Source organism: Tachyglossus aculeatus, unplaced genomic scaffold (assembly GCF_015852505.1).
Source record: "Tachyglossus aculeatus isolate mTacAcu1 unplaced genomic scaffold, mTacAcu1.pri scaffold_92_arrow_ctg1, whole genome shotgun sequence".
NCBI lineage: Eukaryota > Metazoa > Chordata > Mammalia > Monotremata > Tachyglossidae > Tachyglossus > Tachyglossus aculeatus.
In genome coordinates, this window is record NW_024045098.1 from 2,332,476 (window position 1) to 2,360,193 (window position 27,718).

General features: G+C 44.7%; 1 pseudogene; it reads right to left on the reverse strand.

Annotated features, from left to right (window-relative positions):
- LOC119924295 overlaps positions 1–24,178 on the reverse strand; it is a 38,333-nt pseudogene extending 14,155 nt beyond the window's left edge.
- Positions 24,179–27,718: the final 3,540 nt, after the last annotated feature.

Below are 27,718 nucleotides of genomic sequence, written 5' to 3' on the forward strand. Positions count from 1 at the left end.
AGAAGTGAAGTGACTTGCCCAGAGTCACGCAGCAGACGTGGCGGAGCCAGACTTCGAACCCCTGACCTCTGATTCCAAAGCCCGGGCTCTTTCCACTGAGCCACGCTGCTTTAATAATAATAATGATAGCATTTGTTAAGCGCTTATTATGTGCCAAGCACTGTTCTAAGCACTGGGGAGGTTACAAGGTGATCCGGTTGTCCCCCGGGGGGCTCACAATCTTCATCCCCATTTTACAGATGAGGTAATAATAATAATAATAATAATAATAATAATAATAATAATAACATTTGTTAAGCACTTATTATGGGCCAAGCACTGTTCTAAGCGCTGGGCAGGTTACAAGGCGATCAGGTTGTCCCCCGGGGGGCTCACAGTCTTCATCCCTATTTGACAGATGAGGTAATAATGATAATAATAATAATAATAATAATAATGATGGCATTTGTTAAGCGCTTACTATGTGCCAAGCACTGTTCTAAGCGCTGGGGAGGTTACAAGGCGATCTAGTTGTCCCCCGGGGGGCTCACAGTCTTCATCCCCATTTTACAGATGAGGTAATAATAATAATAATAATGATGGCATTTGATAAGCGCTTACTATGTGCCAAGCACTGTTCTAAGAGCTGGGGAGGTTCCAGGGTGATCAGGATGTCCCCCGGGGGGCTCAGAGTCTTCATCCCCGGATTGACAGATGAGGTACTACTACTACTACTACTACTACTACTACTACTACTACTACTACTACTACTACTAATGATGGCATTTGTTAAGCGCTTACTACATGTCAAGCACTGTTCTAAGCGCTGGGGAAGTTACAGGGTGATCAGGTGTTCCCACTTACTATGTGTTAAGCGCTAATCACGTTGTCCCACGTGGGTAAGCACTTACTACATGTTAAGCACTGAACTAAGAGCAAGGATGGATACAAGCTTACCAGGTTGGGCGCAACCCTTGTCCCACGGTCTAAACCGGAGGGGTGAGAACTGAATCCCCAATTTACAGATGAGATAACCGAGGCACGGAGAATCCTCATCCCACGGTCTAAAACGGAGGGCGGAGAACTGATTCCCCAATTTAAGGATGAGATAACCGAGGCACGGAGAATCCTCGTCCCACGGTCTAAACCGGAGGTGGGAGAACTGATTCCCCAATTTAAGGATGAGATAACTGAGGCACGGAGAATCCTTGTCCCAAGGTCTAAACTGGAGGGAGGAGAACTTAACCCCCAATTCACAGATGAGATAACTAAGGCACGGAGAATCCTCGTCCCACAGTCTAAACCGGAGGGAGGAGAACTGAATCCCCAATTCACAGATGAGATAACCGAGGCACGGAAAATCCTCGTCCCACAGTCTAAACCGGAGGGGGGAGAACTGAATCCACAATTTACAGATGAGATAACTGAGGCACGGAGAAAGAATTAACTTGCCCAAGGTCTCCCCCTCCTAGACTGTGAGCCCACTGTTGGGTAGGGACCGTCTCTGTATGTTGCCAACTTGGACTTCCCAAGGGCTTAGTACAGTGCTCTGCACACAGGAAGTGCTCAATACATACGACTGAATCAATGAATGAACACAGCGGACTAGAGAAGCAGCGAGCGTGGCTCAGTGGAAAGAGCCCGGGCTTGGGAGTCAGAGGTCGCGGGTTCAAATCCCGGCTCTGCCAATTGTCGGCTGGGTGACTTTGGGCAAGTCACTTCACTCCTCTGGGCCACAGTTCCCTCATCTGGAAATGGGGATGAAGACTGGGAGCTCCCCGTGGGACAACCGGATCACTTGTAACCTCCCGATCGCTTAGAGCAGTGTTTTGCACATAGCAAGCCCTTAATAAATGACATTATTATTAGTAGTAGCAGTATTCTCTGGGCCTCAGTTCCCTCATCTGTCAAATGGGATGAAGACTGTGAGCCCCACGTGGGACAACCGGATCACCCTGTAACCTCCCCAGCGCTTAGAGCAGTGCTTTGCACATAGTAAGAGCTTAATAAATGCCATTATTATTATTCTTATTCTTTGGGCCCCAGTTCCCTCATCTGGAAAATGGGGATGAAGACTGTGAGCGCCCCCGTGGGCCGACCGGATCACCTTGTAACCTCCCGATCGCTGCTTTGCACATAGTAAGCGCTTAATAAATGCCATTATTATTATTAGAAGGGGGAGACAGACAACAAAACATATATTAACAAAATAAAATAAACAGAATATGCAAATATGTGCGAGAGAGAACTTGTACTTTTCAAGCGCTTAGTACAGTGCTCTGCACCCAGGAAGCACTCAATAAATACGACTGAATGAGAAACAGGACCTCAAGAAGGGCAGAGGGAACCGCATCTCACCCGAGCACTGGTTTTCCGAGGCGCGGGGGCCGTTGCTTGATTTCCCGGGCTCCTCTCTGGGAGATGAGGACCTGTGGGAAAAGGAAAACCACTGTCCGTGAATCCAGTGCCACTTCCCGATTTCCCAGATAACATCACCAGAGATTGCCGTGAGGAGTAGGGAGACCTGAGGGAGAAAGAAGGAAAACCACTGTCCGTGAATCCAGTGCCACTTCCCGATTTCCCAGATAATATCACCAGAGATTGCCCTGAGGAGCTGGGAGAATTGAGGGAGAAAGAAGGAAAACCACTGTCTGTCTATGAATCCAGTTCCACTTCCCGATTTCCCAGATAATATCACCAGAGATTGCCCTGAGGAGCTGGGAGAACTGAGGGAGAAAGAAGGAAAACCACTGTCTGTGAATCCAGTTGCACTTCCCGATTTCCCAGATAACCCAACCAGAGATTGCTCCGAGGAGCAGGGAGACCTGGGGGAGAAAGAAGGAAAACCGCAGTCCGTGAATCCAGTGCCACTTCCCGATTTCCCAAATAACCCAACAAGAGATTCCCCACCCATTCAAAATGGTATAGATCCAGAAAAGAAGAGGGAGTGGGAAAAATGAGGGCTTTGGACGGCTTCTTGGAGGAGACGGGATTTTAATAAAACTCTGTAGGTGGGGAGTGTAGTGGCCTCCTACATGTGAAGAGGGACGTTGTCCCGGGCCGTGGGGAATGGGAGGAAGGAGAAGGGAAGGATATTGACATGTTTTTCAAAAGCCACAGCGTGGCTCAGTGGAAAGAGCCCGGGCTGTGGAGTCCGAGGTCATGGGTTCAAATCCCGGCTCTGCCAATTGTCGGCTGGGTTACTTTGGGCAAGTCACTCAACTTCTCTGGGCCTCAGTTCCCTCATCTGTAAAATGGGGGTGAACACTGTGAGCCCTCCGTAGGACAACCTGATCACCTTGTAACTTCCCCAGCTTTGCACAGAGTAAGCGCTTAATAAATGCCATTATTATTATTATTATTATTGTTAATAATAATTCTACACGGTTGAAGGAAAAGCAGGTGAAGATAAGCCCGTCGTTGGTTCTGGACCGTCTCTGCATGTTGCCAATTTGGACTTCCCAAGCGCTTAGTACAGTACCCTGCACACAGGAAGCGCTCAATAACTACGATTGAACGAATGAATGAATCTGTACAGATTTATTGCTCTATTTATTTGACTTGTACATTTTTACTATTCCATTTATTTTGACTAATGATGTGCTTATTGCTATAATTCAATTTATTCTGAAGGTATTGACACCTGTCTACTTGTTTGGTTTTGGTGTCCATCTCCCCCTTCTAGACCGCGAGCCTGACGTCGGGTCGGGACCGTCTCTATTTGTTGCCAATTTGGACTTCCCAAGCGCTTAGTACAGTGCTCTGCACTCAGAAAGCACTCAATAGATACGACTGAATGAATGGATGAATCTGTACAGATTTATTGCTCTATTTATTTTACTTGTACACATTTACTATTCCATTTGTTTTGACTAATGATGTGTTTATAGCTATAATTCGATTTATTCTGATGGTATTGAAACCTGTCTACTTGTTTGGTTTTGGTGTCCGTCTCCTCCCTTCTAGACCGCGAGCCCGTTGTCGGGGAGGGACCGTCTACATATTTTACTTGCGCTTTTAGTAAGCGCTCAATAAATATAATTGAATGAATGAATGAATATATGTTGCCAACGTGCACGTCCCAAGCACTTAGTACAGTGCTCTGCACACGGGAAGCGCTCAGTAAATATGATTGAATGGATGAATGAATATATGTTGCCAACTTGTACGTCCCAAGGGCTTCCTCCAGTTTTCTGCATACGGGAAGCGCTCAATAAATACGATGGAAGGAATGAATGAAGAGGGCGGACTGGGTTGTAGTAAGAAAGTCGGGAGGAGAGCTAGGAGGGGGAGAAATACCTCTGACACTAACCTCCTCGCCGGGCCGCGTCCTAGCCCGTCCCGCCGTCGATCCCCGGCCCACGTCCTCCCCATGGCCCGGAATTCCCTCCCTCCACACATCCTGCCAAACTAGCTCTCTTCCTCCCTTCGAAGCCCTACTGAGCGCTCATTCCCTCCGGGAGATCTTCCCGAACGGAACCCCCTTTTCCCTCTGCTCCTCCTCCCCTCTCCGTCACCTCGACTCCCTCCCTCTGCTCTGCTCAAGCGTTTAGTACAGTGCTCTGCACACGGTAAGCGCTCAATAAATACGATTAATTGATTGCCCCCGGCCTCCCAGCACTGTGTGCATATGCATGTATTTATTATTCGATTTATTTTATTAATGATGTGCATCTATCTATAAATAATAATAATAATAATAATAATAATAATAATAATGGCATAATGTAAAATCTTCATTTGACCGTTGAGGGAACTGAGGCCCAGAGAATAATAATAATAATGATGGCATTTATTAAGCGCTTACTATGTGCAAAGCCCTGTTTTAAGCGCTGGGGAGGTTACAAGGTGATCAGGTTGGCCCACAGCGGGCTCACAGTCTTAATCCTCATTTGATAGATGAGGGAACTGAGGCCCAGAGAATAACAATAATAATGATGGTCTTTATTAAGCGCTTATTATGTGCAAAGCACTGTTCTAAGAGCTGGGGAGGTTACAACGTGATCAGGTGGTCCCACGGGGACTCACAGTCTTAATCCTCATTTGACAGATGAGGGAACTGAGGCCCAGGGAATAATAATAATAATAATAATAATAATAATAATAATAATAATAATAATAATAATAATGACATTTATTAAGCGCTTACTATGTGCAAAGCACTGTTATATGCCCGGCGGAAGTTACAAGGTGATCAGGTTGTCCCACAGGGGGCTCACAGTCTTCGTCCCCATTTGCGAGATGAGGGAACTGAGGCACAGAGAAGTGAAGTGACTTGCCCACAGTCACAAAGCCGACAATTGGCAGAGCGGGGACGTTAGCTGAAGTCATGAGAGCAAATGAGTTCTCCAAAGGACGACTCAGAACTGAGCCGTGAGGGATGTCAGAGGGTGGAAGGGAGAGGAGGAGCCAGAAAAAGAAACTGAGAAGGGGCAGGAGAGACAGGAGTGTCAGTGACACCGGAGCTGGAGGAAGCTTCATGGAAAAGAAGGTGGTATACCTTGCCAAAAGCAGTCGCGAGGTCTAGGAAGACTAGGACGGAGTACAGACCATCAGATTTGGCAAGAAGAGAGTCATCCGTTACCTTTGAAAGGGCCGTTTCTGTGGAAAACAGATTGGAGGGGATCGAGGACAGAACTGGCAGAGAAAGAGGAAAAAGAAACTGAGAAGGAGCAGAGAGAAAGGAGTGTCACTGAAGCCAGGGTTGGGGGAAGCTTCAAGGAAAAGGAGGTGGTATACACTACTAAAAGCAGTTGAGAGGTCTAGGAAGATTAGGATGGAGTGCAGACCATCAGATTTGGCAAGAAGAGAGTCAAAAGCAGTTGAGAGATCTAGGAAGATTGGGATAGAGTACAGACTATCAGATGTGGCAAGAAGAGAGTTGTCGGTTACCTTCGAGAGGGCCGATTCTGTGGCATAAAAGTGGTGGAAAACAGATTGGAGGGGATCGAGGAGAGAACTGGAGGAGAGGAGACAGTGGAAAAAGAAACCGAGAAGGAGCAGAGAGACAGGAGTGTCAGTAAAGCCAGGGCTGGAGGACATTTCAAGGAAAAGGAGGTGGTATACATTGTTAAAAGTAGTGGAGAGGTCTAGGAAGATTAGGATGGAGTGCAAACCATCAGATGTGGCAAGAAGAAAGTCATCGGTTACCTTCGAGGGGGCTGTTTCTGTTGAAAACAGATTGGAGGGGATCGAGGAGAGAACTGGAGGCGACAGAGCAAAAAGAAACTGAGAAGGAGCAGAGAGACAGGAGTGTCAGTGAAACCAGGGCTGGAGGACGTTTCAAGGAAAAGGAGGTGGTATACGTTGTTAAAGGCGGCTGAGAGGTCTAGGAAGAATAGAATAGAGTACAGATCATCAGATTTGGCGAAAAATGAGTCAAAAGCAGTTTGGAGATCTAGGAAGATTATGATAAGAGTACAGACCATCAGATTTGGCAAGAAGAGAGTCATCGGTTACCTTCGAGAGGGCCGATTCTGTGGCATAAAAGCGGCGGAAAGCAGATTGGAGGGGATCGAGGAGAGAACTGGAGATGGTGGGTGCCACCAACTCACGCTTGGAGTTTGGGAGAAGCACGGTAGGAGGTAGATGGAATGATAACTGGAGGGATCCTTGGGGGGTCTAGGATAAGATAGTAACGATCCTAGTGATTTAATATTGATAAATTGAATGTTTACATTCTTGCACTGGTAATCACATTTTTCTCTCCAGTATTTGAAATCTCCAGTGGTTGCATTTCAAAACTAGCCTTGGGGCTGGAGAAACCCCAGGGCAGAATAATAGGTCTCCCTCATTGCTAAGGTGTGGCATTTTCAGGAAATGACAAGGAAAGGAAATCCTATCTAAAAGGGACTACACTCGGGAAGTACTGCCTTGAGTCCTGGCAGGAAAACTTCAGGGAGTGCAATTTTGGTCATTTAAGCCTCCTTCTGGAGTGAACCCTAACCCTCGTCGACCTCTCCGCTGCCTTCAACACTGTGGATCATCCTCTTCTCCTCAACAGTCTGCTAGACTTTGAGCCCACTGTCGGGTAGGGACCGTCTCTCTATGTTGCCGACTTGGACTTCCCAAGTGCTTAGTACAGAGCTCTGCACACAGTAAGCGCTCAAGAAATACGACTGAATGAAAAATAGGGAGACACAAGCAAGCGCTTAGTACAGTGCTCTGCACACAGTAAGCACTCAATAAATACGATTGAATGAAAGATAGGGAGACACAAGCAAGTGCTTAGTACAGTGCTCTGCACACAGTACGCACTCAATAAATACGATTGAATGAATGAATGAATGAATGAATGAATGAATGAAAACAAGTATCCCCCTCCTCCCCCTCCCCATCCCCCACCTTACCTCCTTCCTTCCTTCATTCATTCAATAGTATTTATTGAGTGCTTACTGTGTGCAGAGCACTGTACTTCTCCTCCCCACAGCTCCTGTATATATGTATATGTTTGTACATATTTATTACTCTATTCATTTATTTATTTTACTTGTACATATTTATTCTATTTATTTTATTTTGTTAATATGTTTTGTTTTGTTCTCTGTCTCCCCCTTCTAGCCTGTGAGCCCGCTGTCGGGTAGGGACCGTCTTTATATGTTGTCAACTTGTTCTTCCCAAGTGCTTAGTACAGTACTCTGCACACAGTAAGCGCTCAATAAATACGATTGAATGAATGAATGAAATCATTACTCTATTTATTTTACTTGTACATATTTATTCTACTGATTTTATTTTGTTAATATGTTTTGTTGTCTGTCTCCCCCTACTAGCCTGTGAGCCTGCTGTTGAGTAGGGACCGTCTTTATATGCTGCCAACTTGTTCTTCCCAAGCTCTTAGTACAGTGCTCTGCACACAGTAAGCGCTCAATGAATACGATTGAATGAATGAATGAATTCATTACTCTATTTATTTTACTTGTACATATTTATTCTATTGATTTTATTTTGTTAATATGTTTTGTTTTGTTGTCTGTCTCCCCCTTCTAGACTGTGAGCCCGTTTTCAGGTAGGGACCGTCTCTATATGTTGCCAACTTGGACTTCCCAAGCGCTTAGTACAGTGCTCTGCACACAGTAAGCGCTCAATGAATACAATTGAATGAATGAATGAATTCATTACTGTATTTATTTTACTTGTACATATTTATTCTATTGATTTTATTTTGTTAATGTTTTGTTTTGTTGTCTGTCTCCCCCTTCTAGCCTGTGATCCGCTGTTGGGTAGAGACCGTCTCCATACGTTGCCGACTTGTACTTCCCAAGCGCTTAGTCCGGTTCTCTGCACACGGTAAGCGCTCAATAAATACGATTGAATGAATGAATTTATTACTCTATTTTACTTGTACATATTTATTCTATTTATTTTATTTTGTTAATATGTTTTGTTTTGTTGTCTTTCTCCCCCTTCTATCCTGTGAGCCCGCTGATTGGGTAGGGACCGTCTCTCTATGTTGCCAACTTGGACTTCCCAAGCGCTTAGTACAGTGTTCTGCAGACAGTAAGCGCTCAACAAAGACGATTGAATGAACAAATGAACAAGCAGGTTGGAAAGCAGTGGGGAAGAAGCTGTTGGAAAGGGAATGGTTGAGGGAACCGAGGAGGAATGTCATGGAGCAGGTAACTGAGGGAGCCTGGATCGGAATCCAGGGACGGCGATGGAGTGATAATAAAAACAATAATGGCATTTATTAAGCGCTTACTATGTGCAAAGCGCTGGCTGGACAGCGGGCTCTGAGGGGAGAGGCGGAGGTCACGTTCCAGCCGCGGCGGTGGAGGGGAGGGAGTTGAGCTCTTTACCTATCCATGAGAAGCCGACGCAGTGCGACGGGAAAGACTCCTCCGCGGCTTCCGGAAATGCTGCGTCCTCGGCCAGCAGTTCGTGTACCCGGGCCTTCGCCTGGGGAGATTCAAAACATTCGCAAAGATGGGGCCGGGACGGGGAGAGAAGTTCTCGGGGCGGGGGGGGGGGTGTCAAATTTAAGGCTTCTGAGTTGCCACCGATCCCGATCCGCGAACGTCAGATATTCATCCATTCAATCATATTTATTGAATTATAAATTTATTAATTCATTCAATAAATTCATTCATTCCTTCATTCAATAATATATTTATTGTCAAAGGCAGTGGAGAGGTCTAGGAAGATTAGGATGAATGAATAAATGAAAGTTCATTCATTCATTCAATTCATTCAATAAATAATATATTGATTGTCAAAGGCAGTTGAGAGGTCTAGGAAGATTAGGATGAATGAATGAATGAAAGTTCATTCATTCATTCAATTCATTCAATAAATAATATATTGATTGTCAAAAGCAGTTGAGAGGTCTATGTATATATGTTTGCACAAATTTATTACTCTATTATTTATTTATTCATTTATTTATTTTACTTGTACATATCTATTCTATTTATTTTATTTTGTTAGGATGTTTGGTTTTGTTCTCTGTCTCCCCCTTCTAGACTGTGAGCCCACTGTTGGGTAGGGACTGTCTCTATATGTTGCCACCTGGTACTTCCCAAGTGCTTAGTACAGTGCTCTGCACACAGTAAGCGCTCAATAAATACGATTGACTGATTGATTGATAGAAAGATTAGGATGAATGAATGAATGAAAATTCATTCATTCATTCATTCATTCATTCAATTCATTCAATAATAATATCTTTACTGTCAAAGGCAGTTGAGAGGTCTAGGAAGATTTGGATGGATGAATGAATGAAAGTTCATTCATTCATTCAATTTATGCAATAAATAATATATTTATTGTCAAAGGTAGTTGAGAGGTCTAGGAAGATTAGGGTGAATGAATGAATGAATCGATTGAATTCGATGAAAGAATGAATTCATTCAATGATGAATGAATGAATTCATTCAATGATGAATGAATGAATTGAATGAATAAATACGATTGAATGAATGAATGCACGAATTGAGCACTTCCGGTATGCAGAGCACTGTACTAAGCACTTGGGAAGTCCAAGTCGGCAACATCTAGAGACGGTCCCTACCTGACGGCAGGCTCACAGTCGAGAAGGAGGAGACGGGCAACAAAACAAAACGTATTAACCAAATAAAATAAATAGAATAAATATGTGCAAATAAAATGAATTGAGTCATACATACCAACATCAGCGCTTAGAACAGTGCTTTGCACAGAGTAAGCGCTTAACAAATACCATAATTATTATTATTATTATATATGTATATATACTCAAATACCATCATCATTATCATCATTATATATACATATATACTCAAATACCATCATTATTACTATTATTATTATTATATATACATATATATACTCAACCACCGTTAAAATCCGCTTTCCTGATCCGGAGTCGGCCCCACGGAGGCGGAGAGGGTTGAGATTTTCACCCCGCACACCCGAGGGGAGCCAGCAAACCGGGTTTTCAGTGCAGATAGGGACCGTCTCTCTATGTTGCCAACTTGGACTTTCCAAGCGCTTAGTACAGTGCTCTGAGCACAGTAAGCGCTCAATAAATACGGCTGATTGATTTTAGTACATTGTTTTCATCTTTATTGTACAGATTATTGCTTCTGGACGGATCTGTTACTCTATTTGTACATATTTACTATTCTATTGATTTTATTTTGTTAATATGCTTTGTTTTGTGGTCCGTCTCCCCCTTCTAAAAATAATAATGGCATTTATTAAGCGCTTACTATGTGCCAAGCACAGTTCTAAGCGCTGGGGAGGTTACAAGGTGATCCGGTTGTCCCACGGGGGGCTCACAGTCTTAATCCCCATTTTTCAGATGAGGGAACTGAGACCCAGAGAAGTGAAGTGACTCGCCCAAAGCCACACAGCTGAGAAGTGGCGTAGCTGGGATTTGAACCCATAATAATAATAACAATGGCATTTATTAAGCATTTACTATGTGCCAAACACTGTTCTAAACGCTGGGGAGGTTACAAGGTGATCTGGTTGTCCCCCGAGGGGCTCACATTAATCCCCATTTTGCAGACGAGGGAACTGAAGGCCCAGAGAAGTTAAGTGACTTGCCCAAAGTTATACAGCTGAGAAGTGGTGGAGCCGGGATTTGAAATCACAATAATAATAATAATGGCATTTATTAAGCGCTTACTTTGTGCCAAGTGCTGTTCTAAGCGCTGGGGAGGTTACAACGTGATCAGGTCGTCCCAAGGGGGGCTCACAGTCTTTATCCCCATTTTCCAGATGAGGTCACTGAGGCCCAGAGAAGTTAAGTGACTTGCCCAAAGTCACACGGCTGAGAAGTGGCGGAGCCGGGATTTGAACCCATAATAATAATAATAATAATAATAATAATAATAATAATAATAATAATGGCATTTATTAAGCGCTTACTATGTGCCAAGCGCTGTTCTAAGCGCTGGGGAGGTTACAAGGTGATCAGGTTGTCCCACAGGGGGCTCACATTAATCCCCATTTTGCAGATGAGGGAACTGAGGCCCAGAGAACCGAAGTGACTCGCCCAAAGCCACACAGCTGAGAAGTGGTGGAGCCAGTGTTGGAACCCATGAACTCAGTCTCCAAAGCCCGGGCTCTTTCCACTGAGCCACGCTGCTTCTAGACTGTGAGCCCGCTGTTGGATAGGGACCGTCTCTATATGCGGCCAATTTGTACTTCCCAAGCGCTCAGTACAGCGCCCTGCACACAGTAAGCGCTCAATATATACGACTGAATGAATGAATGAATGAATGAACTGCTTAGTTTAGCACTCTGCGCAGAGCTAGTGCTCAATAAATGGGACGAACTGATCTCCTCGTAACCTCCCCAGTGCTTAGAACAGTGCTTAGCACATAGTAAGCACTTAATAAATGCCATCATCCTTATTATTATTATATTTGTATCAAATAACTATCACCTGTCTGCAAGTTTTGTTTTGTCGTCCGTCTCCCCCTTCTAGACTGTGAGCCCGCTGTTGGGTAGGGACTGTCTCTCTGTGTGGCCAACTTGGACTTCCCAAGTGCTTAGTACAGTGCTCCACACACAGGAAGTGCTCAATAAATACGACTGAATCAATGAATGAACAAATAATATGACCTTGTCCCACTGCCCCCCTGATTGGCACAATTTTTATGCGAGGCAATTACCTGGATCACATGAGACCGAAGTCTATATGTTGCCAACCTGGACTTCCGAAGCGCTCAGTTCAGTGCTCTGCACTCAGTAAGCGCTCAATAAATGCAATTGAATGAATGAATGAATAAATATGACTGACTGAATGAATGAGCTCTGGAGTTTGCAAATATTCACAGGTGTTTTGTCTGAACACGTGTTTGGAGTCAGAGGTCATGGGTTCAAATCCCGGCTCCACCAATTGCCAGCTCGGTAACTTGGGACAAGTCACTTCACTTCTCTGGGCCTCAGTTCCCTCATCTGGAAAATGGGGATGAAGACTGTGAGCCCCCCGTGGGACGACCTGATCACCTTGTAACCTCCCCAGTGCTTAGAACAGTGCCTGGCACATAGTAAGCGCTTAACAAATGCCACTATTATTAAATCCCGGCTCCGCCAATTGTCAGCCATGTGACTTGGGACAAGTCACTTCACTTCTCTGTGCCTCAGTGACCTCATCTGTCATATGTGGATGAAGACAGTGAGCCCTCCATTGGACGACCTGATCACCTTGTACCCTCCCCAGCGCTTAGAGCAGTGCTTGGCACATAGTAAGCGCTTAATCAATGCCATTATTATTAAATCCCGGCTCCACCAGTTGTCAGCCAGGTGACTTTGGGCAAGTCACTTCACTTCTCTGGGCCTCAGTTCCCTCATCTGGAAAATGGGGATGAAGACTGTGAGCCCCCCGTGGGACGACCTGATCACCTTGTAACCTCCCCAGTGCTTAGAACAGTGCCTGGCACATAGTAAGTGCTTAACAAATGCCATCATTATTATTCAGTGCTTAGAACAGTGCTTGGCACATAGTAAGCGCTTAATAAATGCCATTATTATTATTTGGGCAAATCACTTCACTTCTCTGTGCCTCAGTTCCCTCATTGGGAAAATGGGGATAAGACTGTGAGCCCCCTGTGGGAAGACCTGATCACCTTGTAACCCCACCACCCCCGGTGCTTAGAACAGTGCTTGGCACATAGTAAGCGCTTAATAAATGCCATTATTATTAAATCCCGGCTCCGCTAATTGTCAGCTGTGTGACTTCGGGCAAGTCACTTCACTTCTCTGTGCCTCAGTGACCTCATCTGTCATATGGGGATGAAGACTGTGAGCCCCCCGTGGGACGACCCGATCACCTTGTATCCTCCCCGGTGCTTGGCACCTAGTAGGCGCTTAATAAATGCCATTATTATTAAATTCCGGCTCCGCCAACTGTCAGCTGTGTGACTTGGGGCAAGTCACTTCACTTCTCTGGGCCTCAGTTCCCTCATCTGGAAAATGGGGATGAAGACGGTGAGCCCCGCGTGGGATGACTTGATCACCTTGTATCCTCCCCAGTGCTTGGCACATAGTAAGCGCTTAATACATGCCATCGTTAAGTGCTCACTAAGTGCCAGGCACCGAACTAAGCTCCCGGGGAGGCACAAGTTATAAAGGTCGGCCACGGTCCACGGCCCAAATCGGGCTCACCATTCTGACCCCCTTTTCCTGATGAGGAAACCGAGGCACAGAGAAGGGAGGCATCTTTCCCAAGGCCACACAGCAGCTAAGGGCCAAGATCAGAACCAGTCGCATTTATCGAGCGCTTACTGTGAGCAGAACACTGTACTAACTGCTTGAACCAGATTCCTTCCGACGTTCCGTGCTCTAACCATTAGGCAGAGCTGCTTCTCCTGACTTACTTGTAGTTCCTAAGCGCTTGGTACAGTGCTCCGCACACAGTAAGTGCTCAATAAATACGATTGAATGAATCCCTGCTCCGCAAACTGTCAGCTGGGTGACTCTGGGCAAGTCACTTCACGTCTCTGGGCCTCAGTTCCCTCATCTGGAAAATGGGGATTAAGATTGTGAGCCCCCCGTGGGACCACCTGATCACCTCGTAACCTCCCCAGTGCTTCGAACAGTGCTTGGCACATAGTAAGCGCTTAACAGATACTATTATTATTATTATTATTATTATTATTATTATTATTATTATTATTATTATTTCTGCGTTTTGTTGTTTATTACTGTTTCTGCGTTTGGTTTTGGTTTCCTCCCGAGCTGCATTTATCAAGCGCTTACCTTTAGAATAATAATAATAATAATAATAATAATAATGATGGCATTTATTAAGCGCTTACCTTTATAATAATAATAATAATAATAATGGCATTTATTAAGCGCTTACTATGTGACAAGCACTGCTCTAAGCGCTGGGGGTGGTTACAAGGCGATCACGTTGGCCCACAGGGAGGCTCACGGTCTTCATCCCCCACTTTACAAACGAGGGAACTGAGGCACGGAGCACTTAATATCAGTGCTCCGATGGCCATGCTATTTTTGCGTCCCACTCATTCTGTCGATCGTTATTTATTGAGCACTTTACCGCGTGCAGAGCTCTGTACTAAGCGCTTGGGAAGGACAAATCGGCAACATATAGAGACTGTCCCTACCCGACAACGGGCTCACGGTCTAGAAGGGGGGGAGACGGACGACAAGACAAAACATTCAGTCATTCAATCGTATTTATTGAGCGCTTCCCATGTGCAGAGCACTGTACGAAGCACCTGGGAAGTATTCATTCTTTCATTCCTTCAATCATATTTGTTAAGAGCGCTTCCTGTGTACAGAGCACTGTACTAAGCACCTGGGAAGTATTCATTCATTCATTCCTTCAACCGTATTTATTAAGAGCACTTACCGTGAGCAGAGCACTGTACTAAGCGCTTGGGAAGTCCAAGTCGGCAACATATAAACGCTCAATAAATACAATTGATATAGAGACGGTCCCTGCCCGACAATGGGCTCACGGTCTAGAAGTGGCGGGGGGAGGGGGAGACGGACAACAAAACAAAACATTCAGTCATTCAATCGTATTTACTGAGCGCTTACCGTGTGCAGAGCACTGTACTAAGCACCTGGGAACTATTCATTAATTCCTTCAGTCATATTTATTAAGAGCGCTTACCGTATGCAGAGACTGTACTAAGCTCCTGTGAAGTATTCATTCCTTCAGTCATATTTATTAAGAGCGCTTCCTGTGTGCAGAGCACTGTACTAAGCACCTGGGAAGTATTCATTCATTCATTCCTTCAATCATATTTATTAAGAGCACTTCCCGTGTGCAGAGCACTGTACTAAGCACCTGGGAACTATTCATTCATTCCTTCAGTCATATTTATTAAGAGAGCTTACCGTGTGCAGAGCACTGTACTAAGCGCCTGGGAAGTATTCATTCCTTCAATCATATTTATTAAGAGCGCTTCCTGTGTGCAGAGCACTGTACTAAGCACCTGCGAAGTATTCATTCATTCATTCCTTCAATCATATTTATTAAGAGCGCTTCCCGTGTGCAGAGCACTGTACTAAGTGCTTGGGAAGTCCAAGTCGGCAACATATAGAGACGGTCCCTACCCGACAACGGGCTCACGGTCTAGAAGGCGGGGGAGATGGACGACAAAACAAAACATTCAGTCATTCAATCGTATTTAGTGAGCGCTTACCATGTGCAGAGCACTGTACTAAGCGCTTGGGAAGTCTAAGTCGGCAACATATAAAGACGGTCCCTTCCCAACGACGGGCTCACCCAGTGCTTAGAACAGTGCTTTGCACATAGTAAGCACTTAATGCTGTTTCTATTATTATTATTATTACTATTATTATTAGGGGGAGACAGACAACAAGACAAAACATGTGGACGGGTGGCAAGTCTTCAGAACAAATAGGATTGTTTTATTATTACTATTATTCTCTGAGCCCCAGTTACCTCATCTGTAAAATGGGGTACCTCATCTGATCACCTTGTAACCTCCCCAGCGCTTAGAAAAGTGCTTTGCACATAGTAAGCGCTTAATAAATGCCATCATTAATTAATACATTCATTAAAGCTAGATTCATTCAATCGTATTAATTACTATTAATAATAATAATAATAATAATAATAATAATAATAATGAGAGCATTTATTAAGTACTTATGTGCAAAGCACTGTTCTAAGGGCTGGGGAGGTTACCAGGTGATCTGGTTGTCCCAAGGTGGGCTCGCAGTCTTAGTCCCCATTTTACAGATGAGGGAACTGAGGCCCAAAGAAGTCAAGTGACTTGCCCAAAGTCACACAGCTGACAATTGGAAGAGCCGGGATTTGAACCCATGACCTTTGACTTCAAAGCACGGGCTCTTTCCGCTGAGCCACGCTGCTTCTCATTATCATCATTATTATTATTATTCTCATTATTGAGCGCTTACTGTGTGCAGAGCACTGTACTAAGCGCTTGGGAAGTCCAAGTTGGCAACATAGAGAGACGGTCCCTACCCGACAGCGGGCTCACGGTCCCATCGTTAACAAAAATCAATAGAATAGTAAATATGGGCGAGTAAAATAAATAGAGTAATAAATCTGGACGAACATAGATACGGGGGCTGTGGGGAGGGGAAGGTTGGATGTTGTGTGGATGTTGTGTGTTGGTTGATGTACAGATGTTGACGTGCCCAAGGACGTCCTGTTCCTCCCCACGTCACCCGTAAACACGCGATCTCATCGTCTCTAGCCACTGCATATCTCTACCCTCACCGCCTCTGAAATCCCGCTATCCGGCCGCGTATTTAGCTCTAATTCAATCGTATTTATTGAGCGCTCCCTGTGTGCAGAGCACTGTACTAAGCGCTTGGGAAGTCCAAGTTGGCAACATAGAGAGACGGTCCCTACCCAACAGCGGGCTCACAGTCTAGAAGGGGGAGGCAGACAACAAAACAAAACATATTAACCAAATAAAATACATAGAATAGTGTGACTCGGGGGAAAGAGCCCGGGCTTTGGAGTCCGAGGTCATGGTTTCAAATTCCGGCTCCACCAATTGTCGGCTGGGTGACTTTGGGCAAGTCACTTCGCTTTTCTGGGCCTCAGTTCCCTCAGCTGGAAAATGGGGATGAGACGGTTCCTACCCAACAACTGGATCAGAATCTCTAGTGTTAGAAATCCTCTCTCTCAATCCTGAGAAATTTTCAGAAAATTGTTTTCATTTCTAGGGAGAACTCCATTAACATCCAAGAGTCTGATGAAGACCATATCTCTAATGGCACCAAATCTTCTTTCTGACGAAGGTTTGCAGAAAAAATGACTAAAGTGGATTTTACTTGGAACAAACCTGCATGTCCCCCTTTGGAGCATTTGAACTGATCTTGGGAGATCTCACTTCTGTTTCCTTGAAGAGCACTTTATATAGAAAATGTTCACTAGGAGGTGAAGGCCATGATATGAATTACCTTAATCCATTATGAACAATAACAATAACAGAGTTTCGTCATTCTCACAGTGCTATTTCTCCGCTGGCTGAATTCACTGAGGAGTTTCTCAGTGTCCAGGAAATTTGCTACTTCTATACCATCCTGTTATGGTGTGTAACATCTGCAGAGATTCTTCAAGGATGAATGCATCCATAGGTCAGGCAGATGTGAAATAAGCAACAAGTTATTTGGCTAGGTATATGTGCCCGATTTCGGCCTGTTACCTCCTTACAGGAGTTCTGATTGGACAAAATATTTCATATTTCCTAACTAGGCATTTGAAGGTGCACTAAACTGGCCCCGATAAAGCAACAGCAGCTGAACTTTCACTACTTCATTCAAAGGTATTTAAGGAGCATGTACTGTGTGCAAAGCACTGTACTAAGCATAGAGGAGAGTACCATACAACAACTGACAGATTCCTGAACCATAGCAAATTCACAGTCTAGAGGGAACCGAAGGGATAACTTTGATATCTCCATAGCAGTGAAGTCCAGTATTTCTTCAATCAGTTCATAAATAGTATTTATTGAGTGTCTGCTGTATACAGAGCAATCAATAAATCTTATTTATTGAGAATTTACTTTGGACAGCACACTGTGCTAAGCACGTAGGAGAGTACAATACAGTTGGTTGACATGATCCCTGACCTAAAGGAGCTTGCAATAGAGTGGGGGAGATAAACATTAAAATAAATTACAGGTAGGGGAAGCAACTGAGTATTAGGATATATATACATAAGTGCCATGGATGTGTGAGTACAAAGCACTGTACTAAGCATTTGAAATAGTAAAATAATTATAAGAATGATACTTACTAGGGTGCCAAGCACCATACTAAAAACTGGAGTAGATGCAATCAATAAATCAACCAATCAATAGTATTTATGGAGTGCTAACTTTGTTCAGGGCACTTTACTAAGTGACTGGGAGAGTACAACGCACCAATATAACAGACACATTTCCTGCGAATACAGAGTTTACAGTCTAGCGGGGGAGACAGAAATTAATATGAATAAATAAATTACAGATATGTACATAATTTCTGTGGGGCTGGGTTGGGGGATGAATGAGGGGACCAAGTCAAGGGGGAAATGAGAGTTTAGTCAGGGAAGTCCTCTTGGAGGAGATGTGCCTTCAGTAAAGCTTTGAAAGTGGGGAGAGTAAATGTCTGTTGGATAGGAAGAGGGAAGGCATTCCAGGCCAGACGTAGGACATGATGATGATGATGATGGCATTTGTTAAGCACTTACTATGTGCCAAACAGTGTTCTATGTGCTGGGGTAGATGCAAGGCAATCAGGCTGTCCCACGTGGGACACAGACTTAATTCCCATTTTACAGATGAGGTAACTGAGGCACAGAGAAGTTAAATGGCTTACCATGGAGAGGACATGGGTGAGGGGATGGCAGTGAGATAGATGAGATCGAGGTAGAAAGAGAAGGGTGATGTAAGAGGAACGAAGTAATAGTAATAGTAATGATGGCATTTATTAAGTGCTTACTATGTGCAAAGCACTGTTCTAAGCGCTGGGGGGGATACAAGGTGATCAGGTTGTCCCACGTGGGTCTCACAGGCTTAATCTCCATTTTACAGATGAGGGAGCTGAGGCTCAGAGAAGCTAAGTGACTTGCCCAAGGTCACACAGCAGACATGTGGCGGAGCCGGGATTCGAACCCATGACCTCTGACTCCAAAGGCCGGGCTCTTTCCACTGAGCCACGCTGCATCTCGAGTGTGGGCTGGGTTGTAGTAGGAGAGTAGCAAGGTGAGGTAGGAAGAGGCAAGGTGATCCTGTACTCTAAAGCCAATGATAAGGAGCTTCTGCTTTACATTACTCCAATGTAAGCAGATCTGACACAGTTGCATTCCCATATGGGGCTCCCAGTCTAAGAGAGGAGGAGAACAGGGATCTTATTCCCAGTTTTACAAATGAGGAAACTGAAGCACAGAGAAGTTAAGTGGGAAGCAACGTAGCCTAGAGGAAAGAGCACGGGCCTGGGAGTAAGATGAACTGGGTTCTAATCCTGGTTCTGCCGCTTGTGTGCTGTGTAACCTTGGATAGGTCATTGAACTTGTCTGTATCTCAGTTACCTCATCTGTAAAACGGGATCAAATCCTACCCCCTCCCACGTAGACTACGAGCCCTTTGTGGGATATGGACAGACTCCAGTGCTCAATATGGTGCCCAGAGCTTGGTACAGTGTCCAGCACTTTGTACAGTACCTGGCCCATAGTAAGTACTTAACAAATAGAATAATTATTGTAATCTTGTATCCACCCAGGGCTTAGTACAGTGCTTGGCACAGAGTAAGTGCTTAATAAGTACCACAAAGAAATAGTGACTTGCCCAAGGTAACACAGTAAGTGGAAGAGAGGTTTAAACCTCTTGTCCCTTGAATCCAAGATCAATACTCTTTCCACTAGGTCATGCGTTCTGCTTCTCATATAAAATGAAAATACCTGATCCCTGTCCTCAAGGAGCTTACAATTTAAATTACAGATGAGACCAAGTAATAGAATATATAAGATTTGAGATATTGTCCAAGGTAACATCTCACATAGAAAAATAAGTGCTAATAATAATGATGATGGCATTTATTAAGCGCTTACGATGTGAAAAGCGTTGTTCTAAGCAGTGGAGAGGTTACAGGGTGATCAGGTTGTCCCACGGGGAGCTCACAGCCTTAATCCCCTTTTTAGAGATGAGGGAACTGAGGCACAGAGAAGTTCAGTGACTTGCCCAAAGTCACACAGCTGACAATTGGCAGAGCCAGGATTTGAACCCATGACCTCTGACTCCAAAGCCCGTGCTCTTTCCACTGAGCCACGCACAGGGTATGTTTTCTCTGGCAGGGCTACAGAAGGTCATCATTAAGTCTCTTGAAGGAATTTTAATTCTCCAGAAGATGGACATCAAACCATCTGGACAATTTAACTAACATTTTTGGTAACTTATGAGATTGCTAAACTAAATTTGGATTGGATTTGGAGAAGTAACATGGCCTAGTGGAAATACCACAGATGTGGGAGTCAGAAGACATGAGTTCTAATCCTGACTCTACCATTTGTTTGATATGTGACCTTGGGCAAGGTGCTTCACTTCATGGCGCCTCAGTTTCCGCAACTGTAAAATGGGAATTAAATACCTGCTCTTCCTCCTACTTGGACTGTGAGCTCTCTGTGGGACAGAAACTGTCCAATCAGATTCTCCTGTGTCTCCTTCAGGGCTCAGTACAGCATTTAGCACATAGTAAGCACTTAACAAATACCACAATTGTCATTATTGTCATTATTCTTCTAATTATTATTATTGTGTTTAGTGATGGTGCGATAATCATTCTACATTATGTATAGCAACAATAATCTGAATGACTTTCAGGTTTCACTGTCAAAGAGTAATATTGTCCATCAAGAGCTATTTTTGTGTTGGAGTATATTCAAGATGGGTTTTGTTTCATCTGAAAGTGGGTGGATAATTTGGTGATTTTGGTGATATTTTGGTGATATCTTGGTGATTTCACTTCAAGTTTATCCTTTCCTGCCTTAACTCAGCCCTCTCCTCTGCCAGACAACACTATTTCTCCTCCCTTATTGACACCCATGCCCATCACCCCCGCCAGCTCTTCCGTACATTCAACTCCCTTCTCAGGCCCCCGGTTCCTCCACCTCCTCCTTCCCTCACCCCCAACGATCTGGCCTCCTACTTCATTAACAAAATTAAATCCATCAGGTCCGACCTCCCCAAAGTCACTTCTCCCGCTTCTCTAACCCCCCGGCTCTCAACACTCTCTGCTACTCTCCCATCCTTCCCAGCAGTATCCTCAGAGGAGCTCTCCACCCTCCTCTCAAGTGCTGCTCCGGCCACCTGTGCTGATGACCCCATTCCTTCTCATCTCATGAAATCTCTCGCTCCGTCCCTTCATCCCTCCTTAACTTCCATCTTCAACCGCTCACTCTCCACTGGTTCCTTCCCCTCTGCCTTCAAACATGCCCATGTCTCTCCCATCCTAAAAAAACGCTCTCTTGACCCCACCTCACCTTCTAGTTATCGCCCCATATCTCTCCTACCATTCCTTTCCAAACTCCTTGAACGAGTTGTCTACACGCACTGCCTCGAATTCCTCAACACCAACTCTCTCCTCGACCCCCTCCAGTCTCGCTTCCGTCCCCTACATTCCACAGAAACTGCCCTCTCAAAGGTCACCAATGCCCTGCTGCTTGCCAAATCCAACGGCTCCTACTCTATCCTAATCCTCCTCGACCTCTCAGCTGCCTTCGACAGTGTGGACCACCCCCTTCTCCTCAACACACTACCTGACCTTGGCTTCACAGACTCCGTCCTCTCCTGGTTCTCCTCTTATCTCTCCGGTCGTTCATTCTCAGTCTCTTTTGCAGGCTCCTCCTCCCCCTCCCATCCCCTTACTGTGGGGGTTCCCCAAGGTTCAGTGCTGGGTCCCCTTCCGTTCTCGATCTACACGCACTCCCTTGGTGACCTCATTCGCTCCCACGGATTCAACTATCATCTCTACGCTGATGACACCCAGAGCTACATCTCTGCCCCTGCTCTCTCCCCCTCTCTCCAGGCTCGCATCTCCTCCTGCCTTCAGGACACCTCCATCTGGATGTCTGCCTGCCTCCTAAAACTCAAAATGTCCAAGACCGAACTCCTTGTCTTCCCTCCCAAACCCTGCCCTCTCCCTGACTTTCCCATCTCTGTTGACGGACCTACCACCCTTCCCGTCTCACAAGCCCGCAACCTCGGTGTCATCCTAGACTCCGCTCTCTCATTCACCCCTCACATCCAAGCCGTCACCAAAACCTGCCGGTCTCAGCTCCGCAACATTGCCAAGATCCGCCCTTTCCTCTCCATCCATACCGCTACCCTGCTCGTTTAAGCTCTCATCCTATCCCGTCTGGACAACTGCATCAGCCTTCTCTCTGATCTCCCATCCTCGTGTCTCTCCCCACTTCAATCCATACTTCATGCTGCTGCCCGGATTGTCTTTGTCCAGAAACGCTCTGGGCATGTTGCTCCCCTTCTCGAAAAGTCTCCAGTGGCTACCAATCAATCTGCGCATCAGGCAGACACTCCTCACCCTGGGCTTCAAGGCTTTCCATCACCTCGCCCCCTCCTACCTCAACTCCTTTCTCTCATTCTACAGCCCACTCCGCACCCTCCGCTCCTCTGCCGCTAGTCTCCTCACCGTACCTCGTTCTCGCCTGTCCCACCATCGACCCCCGGCCCACGTCATCCCTCGGGCCTGGAATGCCCTCCCTCTGCGCATCGGCCAAACTAGCTCTTTTCCTCCCCTCAAGGCCCTACTGAGAGCTCACCTCCTCCAGGAGGCCTTCCCAGACTGAGCCCCTTCCTTCCTCTCCCCCTCGTCCCCCTCTCCATTCCCCCATCTTACCTCCTTCCCTTCCCCACAACACCTGTATATAGGTATGTATGTTTGTACATATTTATTACTCTATTTATTTATTTATTTTACTTGTACATATGTATTCTATTTATTTTATTTTGTTAGTATGTTTGGCTTTGTTCTCTGTCTCCCCCTTTTAGACTGTGAGCCCACTGTTGGGTAGGGACTGTCTCTATATGTTGCCAACTTGTACTCCCCAAGCGCTTAGTACAGTGCTCTGCACACAGTAAGCGCACAATAAATACTATTGATTGATTGATTGATTAAAAAGCTGATGAAGGGCACGCTTGTGCAGGCATGGGACATTCTTATTGATTTTCCCAAGTCCAGGTGGTCCCTAAGGGTTTGCTCCTTCTTTCTTCATCACAGAATGTTGGCTCTGCTGCTTCAAATCTATCGAAATACCAAAAACAATCTCTCTTCTCCTTCACCCATAAAGTCATTACTATGTCACCCTGGACACATTGATTTCATTTATTGGGTATATAATCCTGAGTGTTCTCCCATTTACCAAAACTATCTGCTTTCCCTTCTATTCTTCCCTTAAGAGGATTCCAATTACCATTAGAATGTACTAAAAGGAGTTTTTTAATTAAGGTGTATAATGAGAAGGAAGACTTAAACATGTACAGGAAATGGCATTCATTGTTCCGACAATTCAAAATACATTAAAACCTTCAAGTATGGTTCTTGTAGAAGAGATTATGAAAAAGTGATTTTCCTTAAAGCATTTGAAGAACCCACTCACTGGTTTCTTCCTTCTCCCACTGAAAAAAACAACGTAATTCTCAGAAAGTGATTCACATCTCCTGAAGTCATTATTTGGCTCCATATCTTCCTCATGGCAGTTTTTCACCCCCTCATTTCTCACAGTGTAGATCTAGGGGTATAACATGGAAGTACTGAAAACATAGAATATGGCCACTGTTTTGTCCGTGGGGGAGGTGGAGGCAGGCCTCATGTAGGTGAAGATACAGGGAACAAAGAACAGCATGACAACCTTGACATGAGAGCCACAGGTGGAGAGGGCTTTGCACCTTCCCTCTGAACTGAAACTTTTTAGAGAGTTCAAGATGACCGTGTAGGAGACGACCAACATGAGGAAACAGACAGTGCAGATCAGGCCACCGTTGATAGCCACCGACAGGCCCACGACGCAGGTGTTTGTGCAGGCGAGTTCCAACAAAGGGTACATGTCACAGAATAAAGGATCAATGACATTGGGATCACAGAAGGGCAGCCGGAATAGAATGGGAATCTGAATTATTGAATGAAAGAAGCCCAATACCCAGGCTACCCCCACCAGTAGGACACACACCTGCCGGTTCACGATGATCAAATAGTGCAAGGGTTTGCAGATGGCCATGTAATGATCAAAGGCCATCACAATGAGAAGGATGGCCTCTATCATTCATTCATTCAAACATATTTATTGAGCGCTACTGGGTGCAGAGCACTGTACTAAGTGCTTGGGAAGTACAAGTCGGCAACATATAGAAACGGTCCCTACCCAACGATGGGCTTACAGTCTAGTCCTTCCAAAGAAGTGTGATAGAAAGAGCTAGACCATACAGCCATCATAGGATATGACTTTTCTAGCAGACAGGCTGTCTACAATCATTTTGGGAGCAGTGAAAGAGGAGTAGAAAGCACCCATGAAAGATAAGTACCAGAGGAAGTAGTACATAGGGGAGCTGAGGTTCTGACTGGCCTTGATGGTTATAACCACAAACAGGTTTCCCAAAAGAGTTACCAGGTAAATGATTAGAAACAAAACAAATAAAAGTTTCTGCAACTCTGGATTCCGGGTAAGTCCCAAGAGAAGGAATTCGGTCACATTTTTCCTTTTTTCCATCAATTTAGTGTTGGTGATGATCAGACCGGTGAGCATGCACAGCAGAGAACTGGTTTACTTGAAAAGATAAAGATAATTGAATTTCTTTAGTACCATTTTTTTTCCATGGAACCCAAGGTACTTAATTTATATTACCTAACATTTCACTCATTCTTGAAACACTTTGGTCCCATTTGACAGAAAGAAAAATCAAGCCAAGTAACAATCAATCAATGGTATTTACTGAGTGCTCACTCTCTGCAGAGTGCTGCAGAGACTGTTTCGATATGCTGAATCCAGTATTCTTTCCACTTAGTTCAGAGCTTGTCAACCAGCATGATTAGTACCACTGGTAGCATTTCACTTGGGTTTTCACCCTTTAGTCGCACCTCCCTCAGTCCCACAGAATTTATGTACCTACCTGTAATTTATTTATTTATTATTAATGTTTGTCTCCCCCTCTTGATGGTAAGCTCATTATGAGCAGGAAACATGTCTACCAAATCTGTTGTATTTTCCTAATTACTTAGTACAGTGCTTGAGGAGAAGCGGGGCCTAGTGGAAAGAGCACGGGCTTGGGAGTCAGAGGTCGTAGGTTCTAATCCCGGCTCCACCACCTGTCAGCTGTGTGACCTTGGGCAAATCGATTAAGTCCTCTGTGTCTCAGTTCCCCCACCTCTAAAATGGGGATGAAGACTGTGAGCCCCATGTAGGACAACCTAATTACCTTGTATCTACCCCAGCGTTTAGAACAGTGCTTGACACACAGTAAGCACATAACGACTACCATCATCATCATCATCATCATCATCATGAGTGTTCTGCACACCTTAAGTGCTCAGTAAATGTGATTGATTGACTGATGAATTTCACAGCACACTTGGGCTCCCAACAGAAGCCGTTTTGCTTTACTTAGGGATGATCGCAATAATAATACTAATAATGCATTTGTTAAGCTCTTACTATGTGCCAAGCATTGTTCTAAGTGCTGGAGTAGATACAAGGTAATCAGGATGTCCTACGTGGGGCTCACAGTCTTCATCCCCATTTTACAAATGAGGTAAATGAGGCACAGAGAATATAAGTGACTTACCCAAAGTCGCACAGCTGACAAGTAGCGGAGCCAGGATTAGAATCCACGACTTCTGACTCCCAAGCCCGTGCTCTTTCCATTAAGCCACGAATCGTCTTGCTGAATTGTTTGCTTTAGAAAAGTGTTTTCTCTTTTTAGTAGACAAGGCATACGTACTGTCAGGTTACGTTTATTCCCTCCTCTCGCTGTGAATGCCTCCAATGGTACAAGTTAGACAACTAAACGTTCCTCTTTCAGACAATCCTTTTTCTGTAATTCCACTCCAGAGATACTTCCTTATAGGTAAGGGGCTCTATTGGAGAGAGGAAGCAAATGGTCACAAAGATTCCTGATAATGCTCATAATCAATAAAACTACAATCTCTCTACTTTTTATTCTCAAAATAAGGGGTTAATTATTGAATTAAGGATATTGAATGCTCTTTCTTGTTCTATCATCAATCAATCAATCAATCAATCAGTGATATTTATTGAGTGCCTGGAGTGCTATATTCAATGCTTGGGAGAGTACAATGCAATAGAGTTTGTGAGCTCGTTGTGAGCAGGGAATGTGTCTATTATATTGCTATAGTGTATTCTCCCAAAGTGCTTTGTATAGTACTCCGCACATAGTAAATGCTGAATAAATATGATTAACTGACTAGATTAGGTAGACCTGACACCTGCCCACAAGAAGCTTACAGACTGGAGGGGGAGGCAGACATTAAGATAAATGATAGATGGATATGCACATAAGTGCTCTGGGGCAGGGGTGAATGTCAAAGTGTTAAAAAGGGTAGAGACCCAAGTGCAGGTAATGCAGAAGAGAGGGAAAATTGAAGAAGTGAGTTCATAGTCAGTAAAGGCTTCATGGAGGAGATCTGATTTTAGAAGGCTTTGAAGATGGGGAGAGTAGTGTTTTCAGAAACTAGAACAGTCACAACAAGAACATACCTAGGAGTTTACTCCTCTCCTTCCAGGCATAGGTTTCTACTAAATCCCCTCTTGGGCTTCTGCTTCCCAGAGAAAAACATGGAAATGTGTAGGATTCATCCTTTAACTCACTGCCCTTGCCCCTCCCCACTTCCTGCTCTCCCTCTTTAATAATTATCAACTCAGATTCCTTTTATCCTATATCCTGCAACCTTTCTCTCAAACGTTCAATGCCCACCCACTCTTGACATCAATCAATCAATCAATGTATTGAATGTCTACTGTCCTGGTTCTCCTGGTTCTCATCCCTCTGGCTGCTCAGTTTCAACCTGTTTCCCAGGCTCCTCCTCTGTCTCACATCCCCTAACTGTGGGGGTCCCTCAAGGCTCTGTTCTAGGTCCCCTTCTATTCTCCATCTACACCCACTCCCACTCATTCTCTCCCATGGCTCCAACTACCTACCATCTCCATGAGAATAATTCCCGGATCTATACCTCCAACCCAGATCTCTCTCTTCTGCTGTCTCATATTTCCTCCTGCTTTCAAGATATCTCTATTTATATGTAACACCGACACCTCAAACATAACGTGTCCTAAACAGCACTCTCTTATCTTCCCACCCAAACCGTATCATGTCCACGACTTTCCCATCACTGCACACAGCACCACCATCCTTCCTGTCTCACAAGCTGATAACCTTGGTGTTATCCTTGACAACTCTCTCATTCAACTCACATATTCAATCTGTCACTAAATCCTCTAAATCCAACGTGTACAACATCGCTAAAATCTGCCTTTTCCTCTCCATCCAAACTGCTACCATGTTAATCCAAGCACTAACCTATCCCATCTTGATTACTTTATTCACTTTCTTGCTAACCTTCCTGCCTCCCATCTCTCTCCTCTCTGATCCATACTTCATTCTGCTGCCCAGATTATTTTTCTACAGAACATTCAGTCTATGATTCCTCACTCCTTACCATCAGCTTTAAAACACTTAATCACCTTGCCCCCTCCTACCCTATCTTCCTCCTCCCTACTATAACCCAGCCCAGACACTTCACTCCTCTAATGCCAACCTACTCA